The sequence below is a fragment of the Bos grunniens genome, chromosome 27, assembly GCF_055505025.1.
Source record: "Bos grunniens cultivar Pamir isolate PY7600 chromosome 27, Bosgru_T2T1.0, whole genome shotgun sequence".
Lineage (NCBI taxonomy): Eukaryota > Metazoa > Chordata > Mammalia > Artiodactyla > Bovidae > Bos > Bos grunniens.
This window is the reverse complement of record NC_141191.1, coordinates 32832592-32846389: the sequence shown is the minus strand read 5'-3', so window position 1 is coordinate 32846389 and position 13798 is coordinate 32832592. Positions and strand designations below refer to the sequence as shown.

At 42.2% G+C, this 13798-nt stretch overlaps 1 protein-coding gene and 1 non-coding gene across 16 annotated transcripts in view; one reads left to right on the top strand and one right to left on the bottom strand.

Annotated features, from left to right (window-relative positions):
• The window catches only part of UNC5D (unc-5 netrin receptor D), a 641211-nt gene that overhangs the window by 215364 nt on the left and 412049 nt on the right, over positions 1-13798 (bottom strand). The window lies entirely within an intron of this gene.
• Positions 9762-9865, top strand: LOC147343745 (U6 spliceosomal RNA). Its single transcript, XR_015156541.1, has one exon. It is a non-coding gene; the product is annotated as a U6 spliceosomal RNA (small nuclear RNA).

Sequence of the window (13798 nt, the reverse complement as noted above, 5' to 3'; positions counted from 1 at the left end):
TCATTCCTTGAGGCAAAAAAGCCATCTACTGAACTAGTAAGAGGTGAACGCTTATTAGACCAAACAAGAGACTGCCCATAAGTTGTCTTTAAATCATACTCTGATGTCAAGTACAACCGAGCTGACCCAGCACTCACTGGAGGCTCCTCTGATGGAACAGAAAGGATGCAATATTGGAATGGGATACACCCCTGCTGGAGTCACTACTCTCTCACTTACCAAGCACCCGACGCATGGTAAAAAAAAAAAAAAAAACAAGAACGATAGGGCTGTCTCAAGATCTGGGCTTTGAAATCAAAGAGAACTCAGCCCCTCACTGTCGGAGAAATTTCAGGAAAGCTACTTAACGTCAGCTTCAATTTTGACATCTGAAAAATGAAAATAACAACAGTACCTAACTCGGCTGTGAGAATGAAACAGGATGACAGATGGCAAGTGCCTAGCAGAGGGCCTGGCCCGTGGTCCTCAGTATATGGTAACTAAGAGCCATGGTCGTTCTTGGGGATTTTACATCTTGAAGGATCATGGCCTTGAGTGAAATGACATATACATATCATCTAACACTTGTCAGCTTCCATTTCCCTTGAGGGCTCTTCTTCCCATGAGCTCTGTTATCTTTTCTCTTGATCAGTCATTACCATCACCCCTCTACAGTACCAACTCCTATCACCTATTATATTTGAATAATTAAAAATGAGAATGTGACTTCTCTGCCTATCAAGGAGACATTTTCCCAAGTATATGTAGGATGTTCATTACCACATAATACTTTACTCCTTCTAAACATACAAAGATATTGTAACTAAGGTAATTAATATTTCAAGCATAACATAGATGACAAGGAAAGATCAAACTGATAGGCTCATCTAGAACTGATGTACCAGTGACTGCTCCTGTCAAACTGGCGTGGTACTAGACAGATCTGCTCTTTCGTTCCCTTGCCATGACATGCCACAGCTACCTCCCACAGGGAAAGTGTTAATTGCTCAGTCATGTCCGACTCTTTGTGACCCCAAGGACTATAGCCCACCAGGATCCCCTGTCCCTGGAATTCTCCAGGCAAGAATACTAGAGTGGGTTGCCATGTCTTCCTCCTGGGGATCTTGCCAATCCAGGGACAGAACCCACATCTCTTATGTCTCCTGCATTGGCAGGCGGGTCTTTACCACTAGTGCCACCTGGGAAGCCATTCCCTTCTCCAGGGCATCTCCACCCAGGGATCAAACCTGGGTCTCCTGCATTGCAGGCAGATTCTTTACCATCTGAGTCACTAGGGAAGCCCTTATAATAAAGGGGATGCTGTCGCTGCAAAGGTGATCTCCAAATGCTACTATGGAGCTGGCTCTTGAATCACCCATGTGACACTTCCTGCACACAGAAGTCAACATTTAAACCATCTCGTCTGACTAGCAAAGGCTGGTGCTGGTGTCCACGGAGGATGAGCATCCTCGTGCATGATGAATAAGCACATCAAGAAAGAGACTCTGATGGGAGGACTGACAGCCAGATCTGTAAGGCAAGACTGAATCAACAATTAAAAGAACAGTTCCAATTCAGTTAAGCCAGAGCCAAGAGAGACTCGGTTACATTTAAATCAAAATTCACCGCGGCAGGGGATGATGAGCTGCTCGGCTCTGAATGCTGGATGTTTTTTTTCTTAGAGGCTTAACTGACAAGGCCAAGTGAATCGGAGTTATGTGCAGATGTGAGCTGTGCTAAGCTGGGGCGGCGGGGCTGTCATCTGTGGTGCGGAAGCCACCATGACTTGCACCAGCCGAGGCTCAGGGAGTTTCATGAAGTCGCTCTCGCACTCAGTGTACTGACTGTGCTGATCCTAAGATGGCTCTGTGGGAAGATCACGGCTCCTTAACGTTTAGCAGAGTGGAGAAGCGTGAGAGCTACACAGGGCGATGAAAGAGGCCATCGAGGATTCTTGCAGCGGACGCAGATTGTGGATCTGAAGTGAAACTGCTGTAAGATCAGCTGGGCGTATCTCCATAGTACCTGGGGGCAGGTGCTTATTCTGTGGGTCTGTAAGTACCCCATGAAGGAGAAACGGGCAGGTTCTATCCGACTAGTAGTATGTGAAAAACCACACAGGCACTTGTGTACTTTTTCAGTCGCCAAAGTTAACTAAAAACAAAAATCATGTGGAGGGGTGGGATGAGTGGGAGATTGGGACTGATATATATATATATCACTATGTATAAAGCCTCAGAGAAGGGCATGGCAACCCACTTGAGTATTCTTGCCTGGAGAATCCCATGGACGGAGGAGCCTGGCGGGCTACAGTCCATGGGGTCGCAAAGAGTTGGACATGACTAAGCAACTAACACACAAGTATAAAACATAACTAATGAGAACAGGAGAGTCCCTGATGGCTCAATGGTAAAGAATCTGCCTGCCAATGCAGGAGATCCAAGTTTGATCCCTGGGTTGGGAATATCCCCTGGAGAAGGGCAAGGCGAACCACTTCAGTATTCTTGCCTGGAGAATTCCAGGGACAGAGGAGCCTGGTGGGCTACCGTCCATGGGGTCACAAAAGAGTTGGTCACATCTTAGTGACTAAATAGCAGGAACAAATGAGAACAGACTGTATAACACAGGGAACTCTACCTGGTGTTCTGTGGTGACTCAATTGGGAAGGAAATCTAAAAATGAGAGGGTATGTGTATACATATAACTGACTGTGCTGCATGGCAAGAAACTAACACAACATTGTAAAGCCATTTTATTCCAATAAAAAATAATGCAAAAAACAAACAAAAGGTATTCGAGATGGTGGCATTTCTCTAAAGAAAGAGACCCCTTGGGTCTCTTCTCCAAGAGACCAGATGACAATTAGGATTTGGGAATCATGGCAAAAGAGTTCCAGGAGAAGCTGTGATGGCTGTGGTTGGTGGTTTCTGTTTGACGTTTGAAAAAGTTCTGCCTTAAAAACAAAGGCAGCCTACATTGGCTAAGTGAGTCAGGATGGCGTGTGGTGTGCTTCAGAGAAGCATTAAAATCCATGCTGTCTCAGCAGGATGGGGACTGAGCTCTTGATTCATGCCCGTGGAGCATTACTGCTGAATTACAGAACCGCAGCTCTTTATGGGGAAGCCTCCCAAACTGCTTTTACTTCTGCATAATTCAAGATATAAAGACTGTTTATGGCTGCTCAACTGCATAAGAAGGCGAAGGATAGAGAAATCGCTCCACACCTTCATTCCGTTAACTCAGAAATCACGCATTTCCTTTGTGTACATGCTTTCCTTTCAGAGTTCACTATCGATTGATTAACTGCTGACCTTCTCCTGTTTGCCTCCACACTGCCTTCCCTCTTGATCCATTTGCTTCTTCTCCCAATTTGAGAAACCTTAAGCAGACTCTGAAAATTCTGAAAGGATAAAGGATGCAATCCACCAGGGGAAAAAAAGAAAGACGGGAAGAGAGGGAGGAGGATGTCAACTGCTTCTCCACCCAATCAAAGTTTATTCAGAGTGGATACTGGCACTGAGCAACCCTGCCAGCGCACCCCTGGAACCCGAAAACAGGGCAGATTTCAAGGCCATTGAATGATGGAGTTTCACTGCAGTCAGGGAACAGTAAGACTCAGCCATGGAATCATAGCCAAGAGTAAAGAAATGGAGGAAACCACATGATGTCACTTAGACGAGAAATCAAAAACATGACCCAAATAAACTTATCTGTGAAACAGACTCACAGACATGAAGAACCGACTTGCGGCTGTGAAGAGGAAGGCGGTGACGGAGGGACAAAGCGGGGGGCTGCCAAGAGGAAGGCGGTGAGGGATGGACAAAGCCGGGGTTTGAGCGCAGCAGGTGCAAAACTATTATATTTATGATGAATAAGCCTCAAGGTCCTATTGTATAGCACAGTGATATCCTTCAATATCCTGTGATAAACCATAATGGAAAAGAATATGAAAAAGAATATATCTACGGTACACATATATGTATATACATGAAACCACCATGCTGTACAGCAGAAAGTAACACAACGTTGTAAATCAACTATACTTCAATGAAATAAATTAAAAAAAAAAAAAAAAAACAGAAATGGAGGAAAAGAAAAAGCAGAAGGCCGGCATATGTGCACACACACAGACAGGTTCACAATCTTGCATTCATACTTTTAGTAGCACACGCATGAAATAATATGGTAGGTGAGAAAACGACAGGCTTCTTATCTTACTCGGCTCATGCTCAGCATACAACATCCAACATATAAAGAAGCTTCATCAGGTTGAGTTTTAAGAGAACAGCCCCAGAATCCAGGCTTTCCAGATTCAGTGAGTGGCTTAATCACTCAGTAAGCTGCTTAATCAGTCTGTGCCTCGGTTTCTTTATTTATAACACTGGCATGTAACTGTCACCTACCCCAGAAAGCTGCTGGAAGGATTCAGTGATGAGTACCTGGCAATGAGTGCATATACAATGAAAGTTGGCGATAGAGTAGTTTCTCCATGAAATTATCCACAGAATCAACGATTCCATAAAACAGAGATATTCTTGTATTTGCCTTCCCACAGACAGTAGCTTTAAGGATCAAATGAGTCAATATATGTGAAAAATCTTTGTAAATTTGAAAGTGATCATTTGAATTTAAGAGTTTATTATTATGTATATCAAAGAGCGGGCTTCCCCAGTGGCTCAGCCGTAAAGAATCTGCCTGCAATGTAGGAGCCTTAGGAGACGCAGGTTCAATCCTTGGGTTGGGAAGATCCCCTAGAGGAGGGCATGGCAACCAACTCCAGTATTCTTGCCTGGGAAATCCCATAGAGAAGCCTGGTGGGCCTGTTGGGTGGCAAAGAGTCTGACATGACTGAAGCGACTTAGCATGCACATACGCATACCAAAAAGCAGTCACATGGATCCACTAAGTCACAGAGGCTTCCAGACTATTCCCAGAAGCCAAGTTTTATCTGCTAAGGTAGGAGTGAGGGGAGTGGGAGGGTGGGAGTGAAAGGGATGGGGAGGATGGGGGTGGGAGGGGAAGGGTATAAAAGGATCCTGAAAAGCATCATTTGCATTTCCTATCCTGAAGGGAGTTAGCTCAAGGAAATATGACATAAGGTCATAAGAAGTTAATACAAGAAGTAGGGCAAGAAAGAGAAACAACAAAAATGTTCATAGTGTTATGCTATAAACATACATACTACTATACATAAAACAGACAACTAATAAGAACCTGCTGTGTAGTACAGGGAACTCTACTCAACACCATGCAGTGACCTGTGTTGGAAAAGAACCTAAAAAAGAGTGGATATGTGTATAACTGATTCACCTGGCTATATACCTGAAACTAACACAACATTGTGAATCAACAATATGCCAATAAATATTAAACAATTAAAAGTGTTTAAAGGAAAGGAGAAACTGTGGCCCTTAACTTGACCAGGCCACACTGATTAAAGTAGATGTTTCTAAAAAAGCAAAGTCAGTGTACCCTGGGATGGCCAAGGAGGAAGTCCGACTGGGCTAGGTTAAAAGAGCTTCTCCCAGACTGTATGAAGGACAGATAGATGGGGGATGTCATGGACCTTCCAGACAAAGAAAAATGGGGGAACATAGAGATGGGGCTGTAAATAATACAGCCAGAAAGTAGTAAGAGAGAAAGGAAGTTGAGCGTGTAGGGCTGACCTAGAAGAATGCAGGAAAAAAAAGGAAAAGAGTCAAGACACTGCCTTTGTCACTTCATCATGTGTCTCTACCCTTGGCTTTGAAAAATGTAATTCTATCCTCCATATTTCACCCCCTCCAGGAATACAGAACAAGAAAAAAAAAAAAGAAAGAAAATAAATACAAATCAGGAGCTTTAGATGGCTTCTTTTCTTCCTCAGTGAGGAACCAGAATTTCTCAGATAAGGATGTGGTAAAAGTCAGTCCATTAATAAGATTGACTTAAGGACCTGTATTAATGATGAGGGTATTCGGGCTGCAGATATTCACTTTTTAAATAACTTATATTAACCTCATTTTCCCATCTCTCTTACGATAGCAAATTTCTTTTTACAGGAATGTTTTTAGAGAAGTAATTTACTGGCACTTAATTACTAGTATTTAACCAATTCAACATTCCCTTTTCTAAAAGTCCATTAGGTTTCTATTACAATATTATACATTCTAATCAAATGTCGCTTTCTGCAAAGGTCTTCATTGTCAGTCTCCTCAAAGCAAAGTTTATCTGGACTATTAGACATTCTCTCTCTGCTTTGGTTGCACCAAATTAATTATTTATACCTAAGGTCCACCGCTTCAGAACCTGGGCATCTCAATGTTCCTCCAGCAGATTATTAAGAATCTTTTTTTTTAAATAAAATCCTCATTTCCTAGTCTGTTTGATTGAGGTTAAACACAATAGTCTAGTGATTCTTGTATGAAACAGTTCAATGTCATAAGATTCTCTCCTGGGTTTTATGGCAATGAACAAATTTGAAATAAATGAACCTTTCATTAAGAATATCCTCACAGGGGAGAAGGGAAATGGGCTTCTGACTTAAAAACTGCACCAGTCTAACAGAGTTATTAAAACAAATCTGATAGTATGCTGATTCTATTATTTATACAACAGGAATAATCAGAGATACAAAAGGGGCCTTAGGAGTTTCCAGCCCCCTTTCTTATTTTACAGATACAGAAAAAGAGATCAACAGCCCTCAAAGAGCCTTTAGCTCATAGTGACTTGCTTGGTTCTAAGGGACACTTTTAGGTACTCATCAAAGGCATCCTTGAAGCTGTAAGACAGGGCACACACAGAGTCACACTCACAATTCTTCATTGCAAGCAACCAACTCTGCTCTGACTTGTTTAGGTAGCAAAGGACTTTATTAAAGGTTATATCTCTAATAAAGTTCTTCCAGGGCTTCCCAGCTGGTGCTTGTTTTAAAGAATCTGCCTGCCAATGCAAGAGATGTAAGAGATGCAGTTTCAATCCCTGGGTTGGGCAGATCCCCTGGAAGAAAGGAAGTGAAGTGAAAGTCGCTCAGTCGTGTCTGACTCTTTGTGACCCTGTGGACTATATATAGTCCATGGAATTCTCCAGGCCAGAAAATTGGAGCGGGTAGCCTTTCCCTTCTCCAGGGCATCTTCCCAACCCAGGGATCAAACCCAGGTCTCCCACATTGCAGGCAGATTCTTTACCAGCTGAGCCACAAGGAAAGCCCAAAAGGTTAGGAAACGTCCCTGGGTGGGCTCGAACCACCAACCTTTAGGTTAAAAGCCAAACGTGCTTACAATTGTGCCACAGATATACCTGGAGGAGGGCATGGCAACCCACTGCAGTATTCTTGCCTAGAGAATTCCCACGGACAGAGGAGCCTGGCGGGCTACAGTCCATAGGGTCCCAAAGAGTCAGACACAACTGAAGCAACTTACACACACGCACACACACACACACACATGCACACACACACACACACACACACAGAATTGCCTAGACTCTCCAGTAAAGTCAAAGATACATAACGGGCAGCCAAATGGAACAATGAGCAACCACATCATAGGGAAACGGAGAGTCACTTGGCAGTGTCCTCGCAGTTCTAAACCCATGACATTGACACGGCTCCCAACCATAAGACTCGCCAGTTCTGCTGGTAGCACCTCCGCCGCCATCCTCTCCAGAGACGGATGTCCATACCAGTACTTCGTCACATTGCTCAACTCTCCACCCCACCTTGGGTGAGCACACCTGATGAGTGGGCCTAGCCACAAAGACTAGAAAATAAGCTTTTCAGCTTTCACCTTAGGGAGGTGAGACTTTAAAAGAAATTCCCTGACCATAAAGTAGGACAAATGTTCACCAAGTCTACCAAGATTAACAGAGCTTCTTTAAAAACCTTTGACTTCCGCCTGGGCATCTGGAAGGAAAAAAATGATCTCCTTTCCATAACTCACCCTGGAGAAGGAGATGGCAACCCACTCCAGTATTTTTGCCTAGAGAATTCCATGGACAGAGGAGCCTGGTGGGCTACAGTCCATGGGGTCACAAAGAGTCGGACACGACTGAGTAACTAACACTTTCCCTAAATCCACCCTCCTGCCCCAACCCTCACCAGTAATTTGTTTTCAAACACAGATGTGACTCTGACATACTTTATAAGACAAAAAGTGCATTCTTTCATTCTGTTCCTGGGACCTCACCTTGTAACACAAGCATGCCAACCTAGTGATGAGTCAACAGAGAGAAGGGGACCTTCTCCAAGCTACACATCATTGACTAAGGCCCTTAACCTTTTTTTCTATTTATTTTTAATTGGAAGTATAATTGATTTCTGCTTTATAGCAAAGTGATTCAGTTACACACACACGTATTCTTTATTCGTATTCTTTTCCATTATAGTTGATCACAGGACACTGAATATAGTTTCCTGTACTATGCAGAAGTTGTTTATCCATTCTAAATGTAATAGTTTGCATCGATAATCCCCAAACTCCCAATCCTTCCCTCCCCCACAGCAACCACAGGTCTGTTCTCTCTGTCTGAGTCTGTTTCTATTTTGTAGATAAAATTCATTTGTGTCATATTTTAGATTCCACATATAAGTGAAATCACATCTTCACTTAGTATGATCATCTCTAGGTCCATCCAAGTTACTGCCAGTGGCATTATTTCCCTCTTTTTTTATGGCTGAGTAGTAGTCCATTGTGCATACGTAATCCATTCACCATGTAAAGCAGCATGGAGGTTCGCCAAAGCTAAATAGAGGTGCCATACGACCCAGCAATCTCACTCACTCCAATATATCTGGAGAAAACTATAATGCAAAAACGTACAAGCGTCCCTATATTCATAGCAGCACTATTTGCGCTAATAGCCAAGACTAATAGCCAAGACATGGCCCCTTGACCTAGACCTTTCTAATTCTAGCACCATCTTGATTCCTCCGTGACATAAAAACAATAAGATTGCCCAGCATGCAGTGGCTCAAGGCTACAATCTGTTAGTTGCTTGCCTTTGGGCTTTTAATTCTCAGACATTGAATTATTTTGAGGAGGTTGTTTACCTTGATGTGTGCAGAATTAGCCTTAGACACTAAGCCTTTATGGCAAGTTTTATTGTCCAAGGCAAATATAACCTGTTAAGATTTACAGGCTTTATTAACAGCAATAACCATTTTACAACCAACATCAGTAAATCAGGGTTTATTGAGAACTCTACAATTTTAATCTGTGGAAAACCATTAAAATGTCGGATTTTCATTGGACATAATTTCTAACTTTTATGAAAGATAGATTTTGCATTTAATTGGGGAGTATAAAAAAGTGCAGTGTGGGATAACGAATTGTTTTGAAAAGAGCAAACTGGTTTTAGCTAAACAACGGTGTCAAACACTAAAAAGTGGCCATCTTTAGTTAGAACTGCCCCAAGGTCGAGGTTAAAAGCAAGTGTAGTGACAAATGCATTCTAATACATCTCATAATGGGATGAGCTCATGGCATTTAGCAAAGGCTGAATTATCATCTGTTCACATTTCGGTATTTTCAGAAAAGCATACAACTAATTATTTCATTTAAACCTATGCCTGCTGCCTGGTGAGTACCTTCAAGTTTATACACCATGCCTGCTTTGGAGGTAGCACTAGTGGTAAGGAACTCGCTTGCCAATGCAAGAGACCTAAGAGATGCAGGTTCGATGCCTGTGTCAGGCAGATCCCCTGGAGGAGGGCATGACAACCCACTTCAGGATTCTTGCCTGGAGAATCCCCATAGACAGAGAAGTCTGGCAGGCTACAGTCCATAGCGTTGCACAATTGAAGGGACTTAGCACGCATGCACCCATACTAAAATTGGAATGATTCAGAGAAGATTAGCATGGCCCTGTGCAACAATGAACAAAAATTCATGAAGCATTACATATTTTTGTTTGGAAGCTTCCTACAAAACTAAACACACTCTTAGCACACGATCCAGCAATAGTACTCCTTGATATTTACTCAAATAACCTAAAAATTTACGGCCACACAAAAACCCAAACATGCATATTTATATCAGCTTCATTCAGAATTACCAAATCTTGGAAGCAACCTTGATGTCCTTCAGTTGGTGAATGAATAAATAAACCGGGTACATTCAAACAATGGAATATTATCCAATGCTACAAAAGAAATTAGCTATTAAGTCATGAAAAGACACGGAGGAAGCTCAAACACATATGACTAAGTGAAAGGTACCAATCTGCAAAGGCGATATGCTGTGTGTTTTCAACTATACGACATTCTGGAAAAGGAAAAATCATGTAGACAGTTAAAAAAAAAAAATCAGAGGTTTCCAGACGTTCTGGGAAGGGAGGGATGAACAGAGCACAGATGATTTTTAGGGCAGAGAAATGACTCTGCATGATACGAAAATGGTGAATACATGCATGTATGAGTGCTAAGTCGCTTCAGTCCTGCCCAGCTCTTTGTGATCCTATGGACTGCAGCCTGCCAGAATCCTCTGTCCATGGGAATTCTCCCGGCAAGAATACTGGAGTGGCTTGACATGCCCTCCTCCAGAGGATCTGCCCAACACAGGGATCCAACCTGAGTCTCTTGTCTTTTGCATTGTCAGGTGGGTTCTTTACCACTAGCACCACCAGGGAAGGCCAATGATGGATACATGTCATTATTAATTTGTCCAAACCCACAGAATGTAAAACACTAGGAATGAACCCTAGTGTAAACTATGGACTTTGGGTGATTAAAAAAAAAGTTTATATACCCGAGTGTTTTTAGTAACAATAATGCCATTCATTACAGGTTGGGGCACAGACTTGGATTACTATAATACTGAATGGTTTGTCTTGGAAATGAACAGAGATCATTCTGTCATTTTTGAGATTGCATCCAAGTATTTCAGACTCTTTTGAAATATTTCTGCATTTCAGACTCTTTTGTTGACTATGAGGGCTACTCCATTTCTCCTAAGGGATTCTTACCCGCAGTAGTAGATATAATGGTCATCTGAGTTAAATTCACCCATTCCTGTCCATTTTAGTTCACTGATTCCTAAAATGTTAATGTTCACTCTTGCCATCTCCTGTTTGACCACTTCCAATTTAACTTGATTCATGGACCTAACATTCCAGGTTCCTATGCAATGTTGCTCTTTACAGCATGGGACTTTACTACCATCACCAGTCATATCTAAAACTGGGTGCTGTTTTTGATTTGGCTCCATCTCTTTATTCTTTCTGGAGTTTTTCCTCCACTGCTCTCCAGTAGCATATTGGGCACCTACCAACCTGGGAAGTTTATCTTTCAGTGTTCTATCTTTTTACCTTTTCATACTGTTCATGAGGTTCTCAAGGCAAGAATACTGAAGTGGTTTGCCATTTCCTTCTCCAGTGGACCATGTTTTGTCAGAACTCTCCACCATGACCTGTCCATCTTGGGTGGCCCCACAAGGCATGGCTCATGGTTTCATAGATCCCCAACCAGTAGTGCTGCAGAAGCTGAAGTTGAATGGTTCTATGAAGACATTCGAGAACTAACACCCAAAAAAGATGTCCCTTTCCATTATAGGGGACCGGAATGCAAAAGTAGGAAATCAAGAGATACATAGAGTAACAGACAAATTTGACTTGGCCTTGGAGTACAAAATGAAGCAGGGCAAAGGCTAACAGAATTTTGCAAAGAAAATGCACTGATCATAGTAAATACCCTCTTCCAACAACACAAGAGAAGACTCTACACATGGACATCACGAGACGGTCAATATCGAAATCAGATTGATTATATTCTTTGCAGTCAAAGATGGAGAAGCTCTATACAGTTAGCAAAAACAAGACAAGGAGCTGACTGTGGCTCAGATCATGAACTCTTTATTGCCAAATTCAGACTTAAATTAAAGAAAGCAGGGAAAACCACTAGACCATTCAGTGGTTTATCAATGGTTTATTCAGAAGGGTAAATCAAATCCCTTCTGATTATACAGTGGAAGTGACAAATAGATTCAAGGGATTAGATCTGATAGAGTGTCTGAAGAACTATGGACAGAAGTTTGTGACATTGTACAGGAGGCAGTGATCAAGACCATCCCCAAGAAAAAGAAATGAAAAAAGGCAAAATGGTTGCCTCAGGAGGCCTCACAAAAAGCTGAGAAAAGAAGAGAAGCTAAGGGCAAAGGAGAAAAGCAAAGATAAACCCATCTGAATGCAGAATTCCAAGGAACAGCAAGGAGAGATGAGAAAGCCTTCCTCAGTGATCAGGGGAAAGAAACAGAGGAAAGCAACAGAGTGGGAAAGACTAGAGATCTCTTCAAGAAAATTAGAGATACCAGGGGAACATTTCATGTAAGGACAGGTGCAATAAAGGACAGAAATGGTATGGACCTAACAGAAGCAGAAGATATTAAGAAGAGGTGGCAGCAATACACAAAGAATTATATAATAAAGATCTTCCTGACCCAGATAACCACAATGGTGTGATCACTCACCTAGAGCCAGACATCCTGGAATGTGAAGTCAAGTGGGCCTCAGAAAGCATCACTACGAACAAAGCTAGTGGAGGTGATGGAATTCCAGTTGAGCTATTTCAAATACTAAAGATGATGTTGTTAAAGTGCTGCACTCAATATGCCAGCAAATTTGGAAAACTCAGCAGTGGCCACAGGACTGGTAAAGGTCAGTTTTCATTACAATCCCAAAGAAAGGCAATGCCAAAGAATGCTCAAACTACCGCACAAATGCACTCATCTCACACGCTAGTAAAGTAATGCTCAAAATTCTCCAAGCCAGGCTTCAGCAGTACATGAACCATGAAATTCCAGATGCTCAAGTTGGATTTACAAAAGGCAGAGGAACCAGAGATCAAATTGCCAACATCCGTTGGATCATTAAAAAGCAAGAGAGTTTCAGACATCTACTTCTACTTCTGCTTTATTGACTATGCCAAAGCCTTTGACTGTGTGAATTGCAACAAACTGGAAAATTCTTAAAAGAGATGGGACTATCTGACCACCTGACTTGCCTCCTTAGAAATCTGTATCCAGGTCAAGAAACAACAATTAGAACCAGACATGGAACAACAGACTGGTTCCAGATTGGGAAAGGAGTATGTCAAGGCCGTATACTGTAATTCTGTTTATTTAACTTATATTCAGAGTACATCATGTGAAATGCTGGGCTGGATAAGGCACAAGCTGGAATCAAGATTGCCAGGAGACATATCAATATTTCTCAGATACACAGATACATGGATGACACCACACTTATCAAAAAGCGAAGAATTAAACTTAATGAAAGTGAAAAAGGAGAGTGAATAAGTTGGCTTGAAACTCAACATTCAGAAAATGAAGATCATGGAATCCAGTCCCATCACTTACTGGCAAAAAGATGGGGAAACAATGGGAACAATGAGAGAATTTATTTTGCGGGGCTCCAAAATCACTGCAGATGGTGACTGCAGCCATGAAATTAAAAGACGCTTGCTCCTTGGAAGAATAGCTATGACTAACCTAGACAGCTTATTAAAAAGCAGAGACATTACTTTGCCAACAAAGGTCCATCTAGTCAAGGCTATGGTTTTTCCAGCAGTCATGTATGGATGTGAGAGCTGGACTATAAAGCAAGCTGAGTGCTGAAGAATTGCTGCTTTTGAACTGTGGTGTTGGAGAAGACTCTTGAGAGTCCCCTGGACTGCAAGGAGATCCAACCAGTCCATCGTAAAGGAAATCAGTCCTGAATATTCATTGAAAGGACTGATGCTGAAGCTGAAACTCCAATACTTTGGCCACCTGATGTGAAGAACTGACTCACTGAAAAGACCCTGATGCCAGGAAAGATTGAAGGCGGGAGGAGAAGGGGACAACAGAGG